The sequence below is a fragment of the Lasioglossum baleicum genome, chromosome 2 (genome assembly GCF_051020765.1).
Source record: "Lasioglossum baleicum chromosome 2, iyLasBale1, whole genome shotgun sequence".
NCBI classification, from domain to species: Eukaryota; Metazoa; Arthropoda; class Insecta; order Hymenoptera; family Halictidae; genus Lasioglossum; species Lasioglossum baleicum.
In genome coordinates this window covers 19,603,835-19,623,023 of record NC_134930.1, presented here as the reverse complement: position 1 = coordinate 19,623,023, position 19,189 = coordinate 19,603,835, and the positions used below count along the sequence as shown (strand labels likewise).

The window sequence follows — 19,189 nt, the reverse complement described above, 5'->3', positions numbered from 1 at the left end:
CATGTCTTCTGACCTCTGATGAAGCTAGCCATGTTTACAGGAACGTTGTATACGTTTTCCAAAATGATTTTGGACCAGCATGTTAGCCTGTCTTCTGATCTCTGATGAAGCTAGCCATGTTTAGAGGAATGTTGGTTGAACAATTCCACCAGGACAAGGCTCATACCCGAAAGCCTCAGAAGTTGTTACTGCACATTTCGTTCACGAAATCCATCCGCCCAATTGAAATTCCGATTGGCCAGCTGATAAACGCGTAACGCGGGTAACGAAGGTGCGCAGCGATCGCTGCATCGATTCATTTGACACGTGCCCCTCGAGAAATTGGAAGGTGATGAGTAGACTTGTGAACCATCGTGCAAAATAAAGATTAAAGTGATCTTCAAATGAGATTGAAAGTGTGGGTACCCGGTTCTGACATTAAGGGTTGAACGTCGACGGAGAATATTTATCTTGCATAAAGATTCGCAGTCTAATTGTTTTAGAGTTCAATCATGTGAGATTTTCATTCATGTCGTCTCCGAAGTACGTAACCTGGCCATACGCATAAAATATGTATACAATTACGCTTAATCATGCTTGTTGGTTGGTCTTGCGCTGCGCCGTCTATAACAGAATATACTTCGATTCCGATCTGCTTGAGAATCCCGATATTTTCTCTAAACTTTCAAATTTTGGGCTGAATACGCAAGCTGAAGGCATCATCGCACAACGTTGAGATTTTGAGCCTGTCATTAGATCCTGTTATTAAAAACAAAATGTTCTCCCGATCCGGTCTACTCAGCATTCTGGCACACTATCGTTAGCTGCTACAACGCCGATCTCTGTGCAGGTATTATTCGCTGAATTCCTGAAATGGCGTACGCTCCTCCGATAGAAAAGCCCGATAGCGATCTAACATTTGAGTTGGGCGAATGAGACCATAACGCGTTAAACTGGATAACTGTTACGCGCGTCGCTTCCACGTGGCTCGCGCCGACATGATTTTATTTTTTCTCCGCAAGCTGACCGATTAATGCGCGTTTACACCGTGCCAGACGTCTATGGTCTAATTAACAAGCGCGCTCGCGGTGCACCGTGTGCTTCGGAGGTGCGATTATCTCGCCCCTCCCCACCCCGTTCTTGTTGAACATTACCGACCACTATAAGAGGGCTATATCTATCTGTCAATTTATCGGTGTCTGCTTAGCGTGAACGCGCGCGGCGCAACGCGACGCGGTAACGTGTGCGCTCACGTGCACGTGCACGCGAATGCAACGCCCACGCGTGCAACCTTTCCCCCCCCCCCCCAACGGTAATACACACAAGCAAAGTCGGGTCTCGCGCGCGCGCCACTTACACGCCCGGCGAGCCATAATCGAGCATAACTCCCCTTATACATGGTTTACGCGACGGGCACACCGTGGTCATTACGCGGGACTTATGCAACGTTCGGGAGCGTGTGCAATATAGTGTGCATGCCCGTCATGACGACGACGTGACGATCTTTAGTTATCCATTGCGCGTTCCAGCTTCCTGGCTGCACGGTTGCACGCACGGCACCAGTCGGAATGCAACGAGACGCCGTGTCATACCCGTGGAAAATGTACTGCGACGTCGCCGGTGAAAATTTATCGCCACTTTTACGATCTGTTAGAAGAGCTCCGTTACCGAGCGTTGCACAGTGGCTCCGACGCCGAGGAAATGCTCGAGCGATGCTTCGAAAGCCAATCCGGACCCTCTTTTACTAATTTATGGCAAATTTCGCAATGCCGCACGGATGAACCTGGCATATCTCGTTACTAGACTTTATGCAAAATAGAAATTACCAACCAATAATAGGATCACTTTGACTGATTATAGGTTCATTTTAATTATCAGTCAGCTTTAAATTAGTTTTTATGAATACTCTTTTCTCAAACTTCTTGTCACTGAGGTTTGCTTGATTTTCGAACTTCTTCAAAGTTCTGTTCAATTACATATCTGATTAAAATACTTAGTAATTGAATGAATTGAAAAGTTTCTCAATTGTGTAATTCAGTTACGACGTAGTTGAATTACTATATAATTGAAATACAATGTAATTGCACTACGTATTGTAAATTGGTTGTCCCAAGAAAACGTGCTCCGGCACTTTATAAATAAAGTGCTACACGGATTTTTAAACAACGGAAACAAATTTTTTACTTTCGGCTACGATTTCGGTGGAACTTACTAGCGTGCGTTAGCGATAGATTCTGTTATTAAACTCGAATGGCAACGTAACGTGGTTATACGTTAACCGTATGGCTGCCGTATCCGGGAACTATCAAACTAACGACGCGGTTGCCCGCGGCCGCACGGCCCAAAAATAGTCAGGGGCCCCCGCCGTATAATTACGATCTCGGGACTCACCAGGATGCTGCTCTCCGGCGCGGCACTCCTCGGCGATTTAATTCTCGGCTCCTTTCTTCGGTTGTTCCGCTGTTTCGTAGGACTCTAACCGTACACACAACACCTCCATGCAACACGAGATCCTGGGGATATGTCTTCCCGTTCGGATCGTAATTTCGATTTCGCGAAGTCGATCATTTGACCGGACTTCTCTGAAGTCGAGAAACATCCTTAATAGGACCCGGGTTCCGTGAACTTCTTTGTAGTCGTTTCCCACCTGACGTCACGTTTAATTGCGACCCTCCTTGTAGTCTTCCCTTCTGAATGTCCCTGGGCGAAATTGTTTTCCAGAAATCCAATCTTGTTTCGCTGCGATCGTTTCTTGCGAGAGAGGGAGAGTTCGGACACATCTTCACATCGTAATAACTTTTTCAAAATTGGTCCGGAGGACCTGAATTTTTGTTGAGCAAGTAGAAGCATCGATTTACTAAATGACGTGCAAAAATGATGTTGAAACAATTGCGATTGGCAAGGATTTCGTGGAAATCTAACGAAGGCAATTCTTTATTTGAGTCCGTAACGAAACTTTCGAATGCACACTTTTGTCCACTCCAAATCCAATCTTGTTTCGTTCCAATCGTTTCTCGCAGTAACATAATATTTAGTAGTATTTAGTAAAAATTGTTTAGAATAAACTGTATGAATATAAACGAGCTGTCTGTAAATAATAAATTATAAAACAAAATTCTCATTTGTAGAATTATGAAAATATAAAAAGCAAAGACCATGAAGACTATATTATTCATATCCTGGAAAAAAGCTCGTCCAGCCTCTACACTTGCAGGTCGAATAATCGATCCAATTTTGATTGCATAGTCCCGCAAAATTTGCGGGATTTCGTATGTACAATATAATTAATTTTGTCTCGAGTCTTTCTTCTGATTTACGACAACCGATTTTTGGTCGTCCTCGTCTCGCTTCGGCTTCGTAGCGCGTCCTTATTAGTCATAGAAGTGGGATTCGGCGTCGACCGGCTATCGCAGCGGTGTAAATCAAGAGATACCTTTCCCCTGAAGAGACTCCGTGATGTATAAGCTATTCGCCTAAGTGGATTCTTCTTCTAGCGAAGGTTTATAGACGTAGATATCCAGAGCGTAGCTGCAACGTGCGGCTCGGCTCGTCGTCGCGCTATCACGATATAAAATATCGTTAAACCGACGGCGTTGCTAACAAGAAAACCGTTCATTTACGACATTACCAAACGTCCGGCCCTTTCGCGAAACGATAAAACGCGCAACGGAAGGGCCGTGCTAAAGGAATGGCTATTACACACTGCTAGATACGCAACGGAACGTACGGTGGGACAGCAGGTTCGGAAGGAAAAAGCCGTCGTGTAATCGACTACAAATTAAAATGATATAAACCGCCGAGATGTAATTACCTGAACGACGTGCAATTAATTAAAACGCTCGATGCAGCGATGGCGTGGCGAGCGAACGATGAACGGTTGACGTCCGAACCAACCGTATCGATAACCTTCCAACATTTATTGTGCCGCATTAGCATAATTAACGCCGAATAAATATTTAAGCCGGGGTATATTTCGAGAAAGGTGGACTGTTAAATGGCGTTCAAACATTGCTTGCACGAGGAAAGCTGGCGTTTCGAATTTCTCTGCGGTCGTAAACGGATTTAAGGGTTCAAAGTAGGGCTGGTACTTTCCTCCGAAGGTCGAAGATTTTCAATTTCCGAAGATAAACTTTAAGAATGTGGTACCAAATAAAATGCTACATAGTTTCATTGGTAATAACATTTGTAGATTCTTCTCTTGAAATTCTGTCGAATTCGATGCTCCAGCATTCTTTGAACACTTTTTGAACCGTTAATGCATAAAGATCCTCTGTCTAGTGATGAGAATCGAAATTTCGAAGCTTTGATTTCAGAAACTTGAGCAGACTGCGGATCTTTATGCAAAATAGAAATGTTCTCCATCACTCACAAGATTCTGGAGCGAAATAAAAATTAGTTACATCCTTTAATACTGTTAACATGGCAAAAGTGATTGATACACTTATATTCTTTTAATGTTTTTACTGTTTAAAATTGCGGCTGCTCATTTACGTTATGAATGCATAAAATCGGCAGTCTAGTGATGAGAATCGAAGTTTCGAAGCTTCGGAAAAGTAGCAGCCCCAGTTCAAAGTGCAGAAAAAGGAAGGGAACTCTGGGGCCGGCCAACTAGATTTTAGAATCGCGTAAATAGTGTTCGCGCCGAGCTAAAAATTCTCGATCGTGCCGTATCGGCCCGACCGAACCGAAATCGAAGAATCCGTGGAAGAAAAGAAGAGGAGGAGGAACGTGTCTCGGCTGGAGTCTGCTAAATCGGTCCGGGCGGTAAGGTAACCCCGGCAGATCCTATCTTAGACTCCGTTTACGCGATTTTCAGCGTCGCGACCGAAAAAAATGCTAGGCGTGTTTCGTTCCAGTCATTGTCAGACGGAGCACCGTGTCCGATGTTCTTTATATCGCATTCCTAATGGAGGACACACGGAGCGGACTCGGGTTGCCGAGATACCCGAGGTGGAAGATGAAACAAGAAGGTGTGAAAGCTGGTTACTTCATCCATTTTCCACGCGACGTGTCCGCGCCATATAGGGGACGCCGAGGGAACACGTCACCAGGAATTTAGTGCAGCGGGGAGTTTAACCTCGTGACGCAGAAAATGGGCACTCGCGTAATCTGCGTCTCTCAGCGACGTCGTCGTCGGTGCGCGACTTAATGCACTTTTGCGACGGCCCGTGTTGGTACCCCCATTCATCGTTCAACCCTTCCCACGGCGATATGCGAATCGGGCCCGGCCAGCGAAGCTGAAAGCCCGAAGGGACCTACGCATTGTGGTCGGTCCCAACGTGGGTTCCCTTGGGAGTCAAAAGATATTCCTTGTCAATTGTAAAAATGTGGGCATTTTTTTATAATAACTGTAACTGTAATTATAATTTCCTTACGGGAAATAGTGCTGTTTATATATGATAATACAAATAGTATTGGATACATAAATTTCATATTAATTTAATGATATTCTAAAAACAACAATAAATTCTATATATTATAAAATTTCTATAAATAATATTACTCCCTCAAATAATATTAGATAGATAAATTTTCATATTAATATAGGGATATTTTAAAACAATACTAATTTCTATATAAAATTTCTATAAATAATATTCCTCCCTCAACTAATATTAGATACATAAATTTTCATATTAATTCTAATATTATGTATCTAATATAATTTCCTAACGGGAAATAGTGCTGTTATTTGTAGAAAAAAAATGGGGATGAAGGATTAAACAGGATCGTCAAAATATCGCGAAAAAGAAGGGACATTTTCTGGGTGTCGACCGCAGATTCTAAAATGTGCAATTTTAAAAGTTCGGTACAACTACAATTTGCATTGAATTTGATTAATTCTTCCATTTTTGAGGTCGGTGGATATTCGAAAGACGATACCAATTGATTAGACATCGATATGAGCCGACTGTGCGTCGGGTCCACGATGATGTTCTAACAATTAAAACGCCGAACAAACTGAAAACCGTGAGAACATAATTTCGTCCAGCGCCAATAGCAATCGAAGAACGTACGTGAGGTGCGTTCGCGTGGAAAAATGGCTCGATTGGCACACGAAATTCTTCGTGCATCGGAATACTTTGGAATCGCCTTACGCGGATACGCTCGCAGGCCTTACATAATGTCTTATGTACCCGTCCGGCAGGAACGAGCCGAACGGGTCGGCCACGGAATAGATTGGACTCGATTGGAATGGAATGGAATTGCCTCGGAATGGGGCCGTTCGCTCTTTGGCCGCGCGCCGCGCCGCTCAGTCGCTCTAGGAACGAAAGAAAACGCGTAAACTGCCCCTAAAAAAGACAAATTCCCGCGGAGACCGAACGATTTCGTCGACCCTGGAATTCGGGTGCGACCGGCAACCCTTTTTACGCGTTTGGTAGCGGTGTGACAGCGCTGCGAAAATACTCTATGTCGCAAGATAAATCTCTGCGTTTCCCTTCGAAACTTTATTCTAGAGACAGTCCACCCAAGTAGAGAAAGGGGTGGTAACGCGTCCCCACCCCTCATTTTATACCTCTTCCCAAACTGTGATTTATAACTTAAATTTAATTGAATTTTTGCCGAAAATCTAGATAAACGAACAGGAAATGGATAAATCCTTTTCTTCACAAAATATCAGATGATTGCATAAGTTCGTGCGTAAAAAAGATTTCTACAATTAGAAAAGAATGGTGATTATATAATTGATTAATAAAGCTGTATTCTTTACAATTTAACCATTGAATTTTATGTTCAAATCGGGCATGAACTTATGCAATCGTCAAATATATGGAGGATGTGGTCCGAACCAAAAGAAATGAAAAATCTTGATTATTTTCAACAAAGTTTCAAATATGTATGTTTTATTACAACTTCCTCGATGTTAACTGACGAAGATTGTGACAAAACATAAGTGTTTGGTTGTTTATCGACCATCATTCATTATTTAACACGCTCGGCCTCCCGATTCGCGTGTTACTAACGGCTGCGTAACGTGTTCGCATGATTCATGAGAATGTTCGGTTTAATTATACGATAGAAGCGTGTTATCCGGCTTCGGGAATCACGGATGACCTTATGCTTGCTTTTTCAAAGTAACGGAAAATAATGTGGGTGAACGGGACAGACTGTGTGAAACGCGTTACACTTGGATTTTGACCTTTCCGCGTTTATGGAGTAAATATCGCGTGCATTCTTTAGTCGGAACGTCCTCCATTTTTCAACTCTAACCAGAATGATTTTCTTCAAAAGGAAAATTTTCTACCTGCACTGCAACAAAGTGGAGTGAAATAGAAACTTATTTTAATCTAATAAATTATAATAATAATATTTTAATACTAAATTAATCAATTATACAGGTATTATATACCAATTTCGTATTCCATAACATTTCAAAAATCATATACAGTGGAATTATTCTATCTGAGAAGAAAAATGTTTAATTTCCAAGTTAAAACTGCTCCGAATGCAAAGGGTTAAGTTGAAAACAAAATAGCAGTAGTTTCAAATTCTTCCAATGTTTTCAGTGCTTCAAATTACATCCACTGATTTTTCCCATAAATGCATAAAATCCACCGTCTAATTATAAACTTGCTTACGATAACAAATTCCCTAGACCAGAGGGAGGGGGTGAAGAAGGGAGGAAACACTATGAAAAACGGCGAAACAGGCAAGAATCCGTGGCACGTCTCACTCGTAGCGATCCACTTTTTCCCGATTCCGATCGGGTTTCAATTTATAATGTTCGCCGCGCATGGTTTTTGCGATTCCCTGGGGTTGTAATTCAAAAGATCAACGCGCACGCCATCATCCGCGTCCTCGCTCCGCTAGGTAAGTTACGACGTCATGCAACGGCCGACGCTTCGACGTTTGCACAATGGCGCGATAAATCAGCCGCCAAACGTATGGTTCATTTTGTTCGTCAATTTGTTGGATACTACCCACCGGCCGATTTGGTATTCGATTCCGGAGTTCGCGGCGCATAGAGGCTGTGTAACAGCGTGAGTTTACTGTCATCATAGATTCAAGTAGGCCCCCGTATACTGGGTGTACCGTTCGACTGCTTTGACGCTGTTTCCGGTAGGGTACCGTGTCATTTTTTAGTCCCGCATTTCTTGTAAAGTATGGACGTATCGTGTAGTCAAAATTGCGCGAATGACAACGCGCAGGATGAACTACACTCCCGCTCATAAGTCTTAGGACAGTGATCATTAGACTGCGGATCTTTATGCAAAATAAAAATTGTCTGCATCGATGACAAGCCGAAGGAACCAAATAAAAGATACGTCCTTCTTTTAACAACCTTATTAAGCTGAAACTAATACAACGATGTCCTAAAATCTTTTTGATATGCCCACTGCTTTAAATTGTACGTTTATATTTTTGTCATAAATGCATAAAGATCCGCAGTCTAGCGATCATATTTGTATTCAACTCTGTAAAAATGAAATAATCGTTGAAGGATGCGAACAAATTTTTTACTTAAAGGTTTACATGTCAAGGAAAGGGTGCTGCAATCATATATTGAAAATCTTACCAACAAGTAAAAAGTATTTATATTTTTTTGTCATCGAAAAATCCGCCACGTTTCTTTATTAATTATTGTTATACATATAATATTATTCTATTCTCGTTCCAAAATATTCCATGAATGTGTTTTTGAAGTAGAGCAAAAGTTTCCTACCTGTCTATCCAGTTGATCCCGTAATTTTTCTATGGTGTTCAAATCTGGTGATTGGTGTGGCCATTTCATAATTTCTAATGAAATTTGATCTTGAAGTTGATCCAAATAGTTTGTACATATTTTTCACGTGTGCTCTGGATCATTATTATTATATTTATATTATGTAGTTAATACAGTTAAAGGTTCACAATCTATACGAAATACTAATTATACGAAATACATTTGTAAAAGTCTGCGTGCACCGCCGTTACCGTCAATGCAACACCGGCATTCGGCGTGTATTGTAATTAAGTGCACCGAGAGGGGGTCCCCCCAGAGAGAGAGAGAGAGAGAGAGAGAGAGAGAGAGAGAGAGAGAGAGAGAGAGAGAGAGAGAGAGAGTGACAAGTTAATATAATTTATCGGCCGGGAACGTAACTCGTTCGTTCTTTCATTGACGGCGCGTAAAACAGTCGGGAGACACGTATTACTTAATTCGACTGGTGATTATACGATTTAAAATTCCACGGTGGCCGAGTATTCGTCGAGAGAAATGATAAATGCCCATAAATTCGTGTCTCTCTCGGATTACGTCACGCGACCAATCGACAGAAAAAAACGAGGAAGTCTCATGGTTCGCCGCGGGATATCGTCGTATTCGGAGAGATTACGCAATCGGCGAGATTTCAGTTTTCGCGGGTCCCGATTTTTCCGAATGGTGGCCTTTCCACCCGCTTTTCCTTCCATCTCTTCGAAATTGTTACCTGACGTAACATCTCCAAAGCTGTATGCACATTCTAATAATTCATTTATATGAATTAGTAGCTTAATTCAATTTTAAAAAATAATTTCTGCTTTTATTTACAAAATCATGTTCGATCAATTCATCTGGAAACTTAAAATTTAGTTCTTTCAAGTTTAAACACAGGTATCGACTACACTAGTAAATATACATTTTGCATTTTAGTCATTTTATTGAATAAAAGTTTATTTATCAACTTGCTCTCCTCAATAAAAACATTTTCGATCGGACTGCTAATAACAGAGTAATCTCTAAAGATCCACGACTCGTGGTATAACAAAATAATTATACATTGATTCCTTTATTACTAGGACCGTCTGCATGATAATAAAAAAGGTTTGCTTAATAATGTTGTAAATTATATCTCCGTAATTGTGTAAGATTAAAAGAAGATAGGCAAACGTGCGAGAATCGAGGTCACGTAGCAATTTCCGTAGCGTGGATCTCGCGAATTCGTTTGAAAATCCCGGAGTTTTGTCTAATTCGAAATTAATAACGAAGATCGTGGGGGAACAGTCGGAGGGAGCGGGATAAAAGAAGCTGAGGACGGTCGAAGACGTCGAATGGACGAAGGTAGAGGCGTGTACGGCGTATTATTCGTAGCTGTCCAGTTAGGCAGAGGAGTCCCCTGATGGGATTATAATGTGAATATAATGGCGAGCTTCCGCGCTACGCAACCCTTTCATCCCCCACTCCCGTCGCGGCGGCTTAACCTTCCTTCGAAAACCCTTGCTCACCGGCTGAAAGCTTAATCGACTATCCCGACGATTTTCTGGAGCTTAAACCCCGTGGCTGTTGGCAGACGTAAAAAAAAGAAGAGAACGAAAATTGTGATGAGTTTTAGAGATACGTACGACGCGTCGTCCCATCCAGCTCCTGCCGTTCAACGGACGCTAATGCTACGATTATAAAACGATCAGAAAAATTCCGGCCCGACGCTTTTGAAAACTTCGACGACAGCGCCACGAGAAATTAAACTGGAATTACGGTAACGTCTCGATACATGGCACTTGGTCCTACTAGTCAGCCTGTCCCTGTCAACGTGCTCTCGCATTTAATCTTCGTGGCATCCTCCATGGAACTGGCTACATGCAGCTTCATATGTGTACTGCGGATTTTTATGCATTTATAGGAAAATTTATAAGATGAAAATTTGAAAATTGTTGGAAAATTTTCTAAATTGAAGATGTCAATATATAGATATGATTTCTCCTGTATTAAAATCATTAAGGGGAGAAACAACTATTTCTGGCAATCAATGCAGACAATTTTTATTTTGTATAAAGATCCGCAGTCTAATTATGAGTTTAGAAAATAGGAGTGTCTAGAAACTCTCGGAAAGATTGGTATCGGTACATCTAGAAGGATAATTAGTCATCCTCCTACGTGCGAGCCTACTATACGCTTCCCGATACGGACATACCGATGTTGTCACGGGTTCTCTAGCATGGCTAACTAATTTACCAATGATAATGAATTCCTTCGACGATTTAGTCGTTCCTTAAACAGGGACACGATCTTGGAAGAGTCCAAAAGAGAGAAATAGCTGAATCCGATAAAAAACGATAAAGTATTATATTTTAGTGAAGGGAAGATGGTGTATATTCATGATAAATAAATAAATAGAGCGTAGAATTTCGCAGCGAATTTCGAGGCTTCAGATGACATGTTGTACTGCTGATATTTGGCTCTTTTCACTAATGAGTAAATACTTATGCATTTACAGCAAAATTGAGTGTATGAAATTTAAAATTGCTGAAAAATTTAAAAAATTGATTTAATTTAACGTAGAAATTGAATCAGTCTCCGATTTTTCGATGATTTCTTCTTTTAATCAATGATTGACGATTAACTTCATCAATCGATTGAATCAATCGTCCATTTTTCAATGATTACATTTGTTAACGTACACATCAATCAATTAATCTTGATTAAAATTTTAATTGATTAATGCCCAACTCTGTCCTACGCCTACGTCGGGTTTAGAAGTATAAATGGTCTAAGTCTGAGGTGTCTGTAGTCGGGAACACGGGGAACGAGAGGCGACCGGACTCGCCGGTGAAAACCACGAGGCGGACGTCGACGAGAACGACGATAACCTACTCTCCTGGTGGGGCTCGCGGTTGCAGCTGCCGGTTCGCAGAACGAGGAATCCCAGTTACGCGGTCTACGGAGGAAGAACGCCGCTGAGACTGTGTAGAATGTAGAATGCTCTCGAGGAGAGATAGCAGCGTGCGCGCCGTGGTTTACTTCCGCTGGAGGCACGCGGTTCGTTCGAGCGAGCGAGCGAGTCCGTTGGAAACAAAGTAAAACAACAGCAACCAACAAGAAGAAAACGAAGAAGAAGGAGTAGCTAAAGAGAACAGAAAGAGCTACCTTGAAAAACGGACAAATAGAAAATATACAGAGTAGCTATCGTTCGCGAGTACTCGGACGACTTGCGCTTTTAAGCTCCGGTACATTCATGAACAGCTCTGCGCTATTGGTGAAAGTGTCAACTAATACAGCGATCAGTAAAATTCAACCAATGAAACCGTTTCTTCGAAAGTATCATTAGCTGTGCATTTAGAAACGTTTGAATATCGATGTATAAAAATATTAATATTATTCAATGATATTAGATGATTGCATAAGTTCCTGCCCAATTTGAAAACAATTTATTAATCAATTATATATAGTCCCCATTCTTTTCTACAATTAGAATGCACCTACCGAATAGAGTCTCTTTATTTGTGGTAAACATTTGAATCAATTTATAAAAATATGTTTAATATTTTATTGAATGATATAATATTATTTGTAACAGCTTGTTGCCATCTTTCCGATAACCTGCCAATTCCTGTTTCCCAATGACTCGCTAGCGTCATGTGTTATTAAAACATGCTTGTTTAAAAGTGCTTATATAAAATACGACATAACTTTCCCTGCAACTACTACATAAACCTTATCGGGATGGTCCAGAGAGTCCAGAACCTCCCTACCGGATGTACATAGCAGCGCAACAATGTAGAATGTAACCAAAAGCGCGGCAGTTTCCGACCACTGTAGAATTCGAACTTGTCGAGGCACGGCATGCCGGCCGCGTCATCAGAATTTTCCTATTCCCCGAAAGGACCCGCGGCCGCGTTGCAGTTGCAGGGAACGGCGGCGGTGCAGCTGCAAAAAAAGAGACGGAGTCGAACGGAAGACAAAGAGCGTGCCGGTGCAAGGATAGCGAAGCGAGAATGAAACGAATAAGGAGATAGAGCAAAGCTGCAGGAGGATGATTATGACGAAGGGAAAGCGGATGAAAGAGAGAAGGGATCGGAGAGAGAGTGTAAAAGGAGAAGGATGATGCAGACAACCCCTACTCGCTGTGCCCCTCGCCCCGGTTCACCACGATATTCCCCTATCTCTTTCATTTGGCCAGGCTCTGCGAATCTCGCCGTCTTCGTTGGTTGTCCGTGTTGAGTCTCGCTCGATGTGTTCGTTCGTCTCTGTCGAACGGTCAGCCAAGCCGTGCGTCTTGTCTCCGTCGCCCTCGGCGGGGCTCTGTTCGGCCAATTCCTCGTATTATACCAGGTTGCGGCGTGGAATGCGGGCGTCCTTCGTTCGCTTCGAGCAGCGTCCAACCGATGAGCCCCGCTAGCGTTATCCTTCGCCCGGTCCTTCGCATGCGCTCCTTAGGGCTCGGTAAAATTAACCTGGAATACTCGGCCGAGACGGCCGGCTGGCTCTGGTGGACCTCTCTCGCTCCTCCCTCCGTTTGCTCCACTCCGCTCCGCTTCAGATGCTCGCTCGGATTCGTTAAAACTTGCTCGCTTGCTCGCTCGTTCTCGTGCGAGTGCAAACGAGCGAGCGAGCAAGCGACACGACATGCCTTCGAAGTTTCGGGAAAATTTACCTACAAAAAGCAGAACGGTAGAACTTATTGTCTCGGGAATACTGTGTGAAGTTGACAAGAGGGGCGGATGAGGGTTAATCAGTCGAGATTCGAAAAATTTGGAACGTTCGATCTCGTTGTACCGATTACAGTTTGTCAGTTATTGAAACCTAACCAGTTCCAATTCCCAACCAGGATTTTCAACTGATGAATCCGAATTAATTGCGATATATGTATACGGCTGATTGACATCTGTTAAGTTTTTTTCAGAATTTTTGCATATCCTTTGCATATGGAAAATTAATTGTTTCCATTGTATCCTACTCTTCCGGTCGAGATATAGGGTAAATGAATTTCGATAGAGACTTTTAACCTTCGCAAGAGATAACTAGGGACACTTCTCGGTCCTCCCTCCGCTTCGGATGCCCGCTCGGATTCGTTAAAACTTGCCCGTTTGCTCGCTCACTCGTTTGCACTCGCGCGAGAACGAGCGAGCAAGCGCGCGCGCTCTCTCCACCGACACGACATGCCTTCCGTTTCTGCTGGTGTGCGTGTACGGCCGCGCGCAAACAGCGAGGAGAGGAGAGCACACCGATCGGCATACTTCGTGCGGGTTTCTCGGGCTTATTGACGATGAAATTAAGGCGATTTGTCGAAGTAGAGCGGTTTTATTGGGTCCCGCCGCGCTCTTTCCAGATTGCCGAGAGACCGGCCGCGACCGGGCCCCCGAGCACCGACACGTTACTCTTCCCCCGATGCTGCTTGCCAGGCCCGATACGCACCGCGCCGGTTTATCTTTCCCCGACCGCGGGATCTGGAGAGGAAGGGGTTGCTCATTTGCTTCGCGATCGTACCGAGGGCTGAAATTGCCGGCTCAGAAATTCGAACGTTCTCAAGGGACTTATGGATCGACCTCTCCGTCGCACAGTGGATCCGCTTTTTGTGGCCAAAGGTCAATTTTTCTAGTTTAATGTATTGAAACAATTTTTCCCTATGATCTGACGACCTTTTAAATCTGCCAAATCCGAAATATTATTCATTTCAGATGATCCTCTGATGAATAGACAGAATCTTAATGCAAAATAAAAATTGTCTAACTGAATTGTAACAAACTGGAGTGAAGTAGATATATTTTTCCTTTCCTAATATGATTAATAAGTTGAAAATAATGTAACAGGAACACGCACATCTCGGTGAAATGATATAATTTTTTAAGAATTGTAGAGCACTATTTGTCTGTATCTGGACTTATCAACATTTTCTTTATAGTTACAGTAACTGAAACGTCTCAACACTGTCGAAAGAAGACAATAGAAAATTTATATTTTGCGTGACATTCATATTTGTTAGACTTTGTTTAAAATAGTCATGACGAGTCTGACTCGGGATTAAGGTTTGCAAGAAGTAGAATTAGCAGGCAATGATCAGACGAGTAGTACGAAATAGAACTTCTCTTCTCACAAGCGAGCATACGAATCGATTCAATTTTTCTCGGAACAGTTTACTTCATCAATCTCTGTATACATAATTCATGCTTTTGCAAATTGGTCCATAATTTCCACTAGACTGGAGATACTTTTGTAATGTGAAACTTAATATAACAGCTTCTTAACAGCTCAAAGTTCATAAATGCAGCCATAAACTGCACGTTTCTATGAGCGCAATAAAGTTTTTATTGCAAGGAATAAAGCCTTTTCTTGTATTTCTGAATTTATTATCTGCATAAATCCATCAAATGCATATGCGAGTGGAAAAATATATCAGATGATTGCATAAGCTCGTGCCCGATTTGAAAATAAAATTCAATGGCTGAATTTTAAAGATTGGTTAATGATTTGGTTAAAGATTGGTTAAATTGAAATTAAAAAATGGTTAAATTTTCTACAATTATTAATAGTATTCTTTAAAAATTAACCATTAAATTTTATTGTCAAATCGGGCACGAACTTATGCAATATCATCTGATATTTATAACAAATGCTTAGTTGCGAAACAATACATTCAAGAGGTCTGTATCGGAGGGGTCTCATATTAGGAGAGGTCTTTTATTAGGCTACTTCTCCCTACACAACCGGACTCGCGAGTCCCGGCGGAATGGCTGTAATCTAACGATTGTTTATTTCTGTTGCAGGTGCACCTGTGCGAAGCCGGAGGCGGAGGATTCGGAGAACGGGAGAATCTAGGTAAGTCCTGCTCCGTAGATTCGATAGCGTTGGGACTTGGATCGAGCACCATTCATCGTGGATATCATAATTCTCACGCATGCCATCGCTTACAGATATCCGGACGCCGTGCACATTTACATAAACAATCGTCCGTTTTGCTCTCCTTACGGCGAACGACGTCTTTACTATGTATTAGCTGTACAGGATATGAGTCTTGTAACATGGCGACAAAATCCGCTGTCCAGTACTGAAAATTTCAAACATGTATTTTGTAAATCTAACCAAGTTATGTATATACGAGATGTGTTAAAAAAATAACGGGAATTTTGCATCAACGGAAAACATACTGTGCAAAGTTTCAACCCCGTATCTCCATCGGGAGGGTAGTTACGGGGTGAAATGGAAAAATCAGTTTTTGTCCTATTTTCCATAGTTAACGATGTTTAGAAATTCTGAGAAAATTCTGACACGTGTCAAGCACCCAAATACATATTCTGTAATTCGTTTCAGATTTTCAAATTGAAAATCCTGCTTGTAAAAAATCAAAAACCTCGAAAAAATGCAGATTCAACTGTAAGAACGAATTACATGGTATTGAACGAGTGGCCAGATTTACGAAATAATTGAACACAATGTAATCGAATTACTTTGTACTTATAATTCATGAAGTAATTCAATTGTAATTTAACACTAAACCAGCTGGATTGATCGGAGATTGTTTATTTTAGAATGGAACAAAGATTAATTTTTGAGGTCGTCATGTTACAAGACTCGTCCTGTACATGTTCTCGCAGAAATTCTTCAGGGATGAAATAATTCTGAAGAAAAACGTGCAGCCATAACGCTCGGCGATTTGTCTTTATTAAACGAACGGAACACCTGTCCTCCCGGGACCAGCTTGTAGCGTGTGCGTAATCGTGGAATTACGTCAGGGCAGCCCCTCTAAGAATGAAGCGCGTTTATTTCCAAATGAACGGGTTTTAGCCTTATCGAGAATGTTGTATCGGCCACGTGGAATCATTGAAACGCATGAATCACATCCGCTCGCACGGATTCAGATCGGCGAGCACCGCGCATCATGCTTGTCCGCCGAGGGAAAATTGTCGACGAAGATGTTTCTTGCCTCGCGTGATCGTTCCATGCCGCTTGATCGATGGTATCCGTAATAATAACAGCGGGGATAGGTCGGCTCGGTTCTCCTAGCCGACCATTTTATTCCTTCGTTTCCATATCGCGGGAAAATTACATCTCGAAGAACGGGAGAAAACCCACTTCGAGGAAGTACAACATTTTCGGGACACCCTGTATTTATTTAATTCACAATTCCACGAAACGCCAATGTGTAGAAGAAGCCTTGAATCAGTTTATTGTCACGTGTTCTCGTTAGTATCTTACTGCAAGAACGATCCTCCCACGATTAAAAAAATCTCTCATAGAATCCTAACAAAAGCGATCTTTGATTTAGTGCTACATTGAAAACAGCGATAATAAACTGGGGCTGGGAAAAGTATAGTTTTCTATAACAACAATAATTAGCTGTGTAGTATATAACATTCCGCACAACTTCCGGATACACTTGTGTTTCAAACCTTTCCCAGAGGTTGGCACGAAAATAATTATTTTTTCATCACCTAGCGAGATGAACTCTACTCTCCTTCTACGGTCATTATCATTGATCGAATCGTGAGTCGAACGATAACCACAAGCATTGTTCCACACATCCGCATACATATTCATGAATGCCTCGTATAACAACGCACTTTGTGTTGCAATTACGTTCGTACGATTTTACTTTCCTACCCCGTTGTTAGGATAATATCCGCGTAACAACCGTGGCCATTAAGTGCTTGATAATCGTACGAAGACAGCGAGAAGTCGTTAACGTGTGTACGTTGGCTGTTCGATGGTATCTAGGTCGGCTGTTTAATTAATTTGATGCATTCTCATAAACGTGGCTCCTGAATTCCTTCGTTATAGAGTAGTTTATAACGTAGCTGCACCTCTGTCTCTTAATTTTTTAAGAACTTGGAAGAACACAATATTGTTTACATTATTAAATATCTTATTATCTAATCCATTACTACACATTTCAGTATAGTATGAAGTATTACATCAATTTCATATGGGAGCTTCATAGAACTTCTGAAAGTCACTACAATATTAAACAAATATAATCATCATATAAGAAACATGTTTTTATACCACTCGTAGTTTTCAAGATAGTCAAATTTTGTCCACAAAACAGGCATTCTAAACTTTCCTATGGAAAAGAGAGAGTACTATTTGAAAATATTTCAATCAGGGACCAAAAATAACAGTTATTCTAAAATTGTCTACGATAAAAATCATGAGTAAAAAGTCGATTATTATGGAAATTTAAGATAACGTACACAAATTATAAAGAAAAAAATTCGCAGAACAAGATGATTAAAAAATATCGATTTTTATACTTTTTACTCTACAGCTGGTTAACGTTTGGCCGTTTAAAAACGGATGACCCTGTAGGAGATCTGGCAACCGTACCGCTCAATAACATCAACCTTCCCGCCGGGGATAAAACAAACGGCTCGCATAAAAAAATCGTAATTACAGATGTCGAAATGGTGGGCAAGCAAAATGAACTTTCGCGAAGCCGGGCAGCGGAAGAATGTAAACGGTCGATAGATAATAAATCGCGTCGGTGCGGATTCCTGCGTTAGAAAAGAGCGTAGCTATCCGAAGTCATCTGCTGGCGAACGAAAAATGGCTGATCGGCGTAAATTGGCGAGGAATGGCATGCATCTCTCGGTTCACTGCGTTCACCGTGCAAAACGGAACGGATCGGATCGGATCGGTTGTCCGATGTACGTGTATGTATGTGCGTACACCAATACTGTTTCGCTCTCGGCAGCCCATCGTGATCGCGAACGCCCGTGAATGAGCGAGTACGAAGTTTATTATAATGGCGTTATGCGCATTACACCGGCGTTGCTCGTTAGGCACGTATGCGCGGCATGAGGAAACGGAACGGCGGCCGCTCGCCGCAGGAACTATGTACCTTAGTATCGCGAGGTCGAAAAAAACCACCCGGTGGCTATCTCCCGCGCTTACCCCATACCCATGGGGCATTTCCGTGGAACAAGCCGGCTCGGTCAACGGTCCCTGATATGGACAACACGACCAACATTTTACAGTACAACGCTCCACCTCGATTTGCAAACTTTCGGAAGTCGACTTCTTGCGTTTCCAGGCTCTGCAGCGTCGTTTCTCTTCGAGAAATCGACACCTGCACGCCTCGACGAAGTCAGGAACTATGTATCAGATGCACAAATTACTTTGTTGCTCTCACAATTAATCATTTGTAGCTTTATATCGAATCCAAGTATTTCAACCATCTTATTGCAGACCGATTGGCTGCTTATAAGATGAAGATTCTCTTGGAAAAAGATAAACATGGAATAAAGAAAATTTTTCACGCAGAAAGATTTGTCCTACCTTCCCAAATGTGGTTCCAGTAGGTTGCTGAGATTTTCCCGATTAAAATGAGCCCGAACACGGCGTAAATCGGTCTGCTTTCATCTGGTATCTCTTTGATTACTTAAATCAAATACAAATACTCAATGTATAAAGCGAGTCGGATTTACGTCGTGTTTGGACTCGTTTCAATCAGAAGAACACGAGCAGTCCACCTGTACCACATTCCGAGAGGTAACGTAAAAATGAGACTAAACTCACTGAATTCAATTGTGCATAAAGATC

The 19,189-nt window shown here is 42.0% G+C and overlaps 1 protein-coding gene across 1 annotated transcript in view; it reads left to right on the top strand.

Annotated features, from left to right (window-relative positions):
* The window catches only part of LOC143215470 (protein expanded), a 113,953-nt gene that overhangs the window by 18,064 nt on the left and 76,700 nt on the right, over positions 1–19,189 (top strand). The window contains exon 2 of the mRNA XM_076437610.1: positions 15,418–15,469. The gene's annotated coding sequence lies outside the window, so the exon portion shown is untranslated. The remainder of the gene's footprint in view (positions 1–15,417; positions 15,470–19,189) is intronic.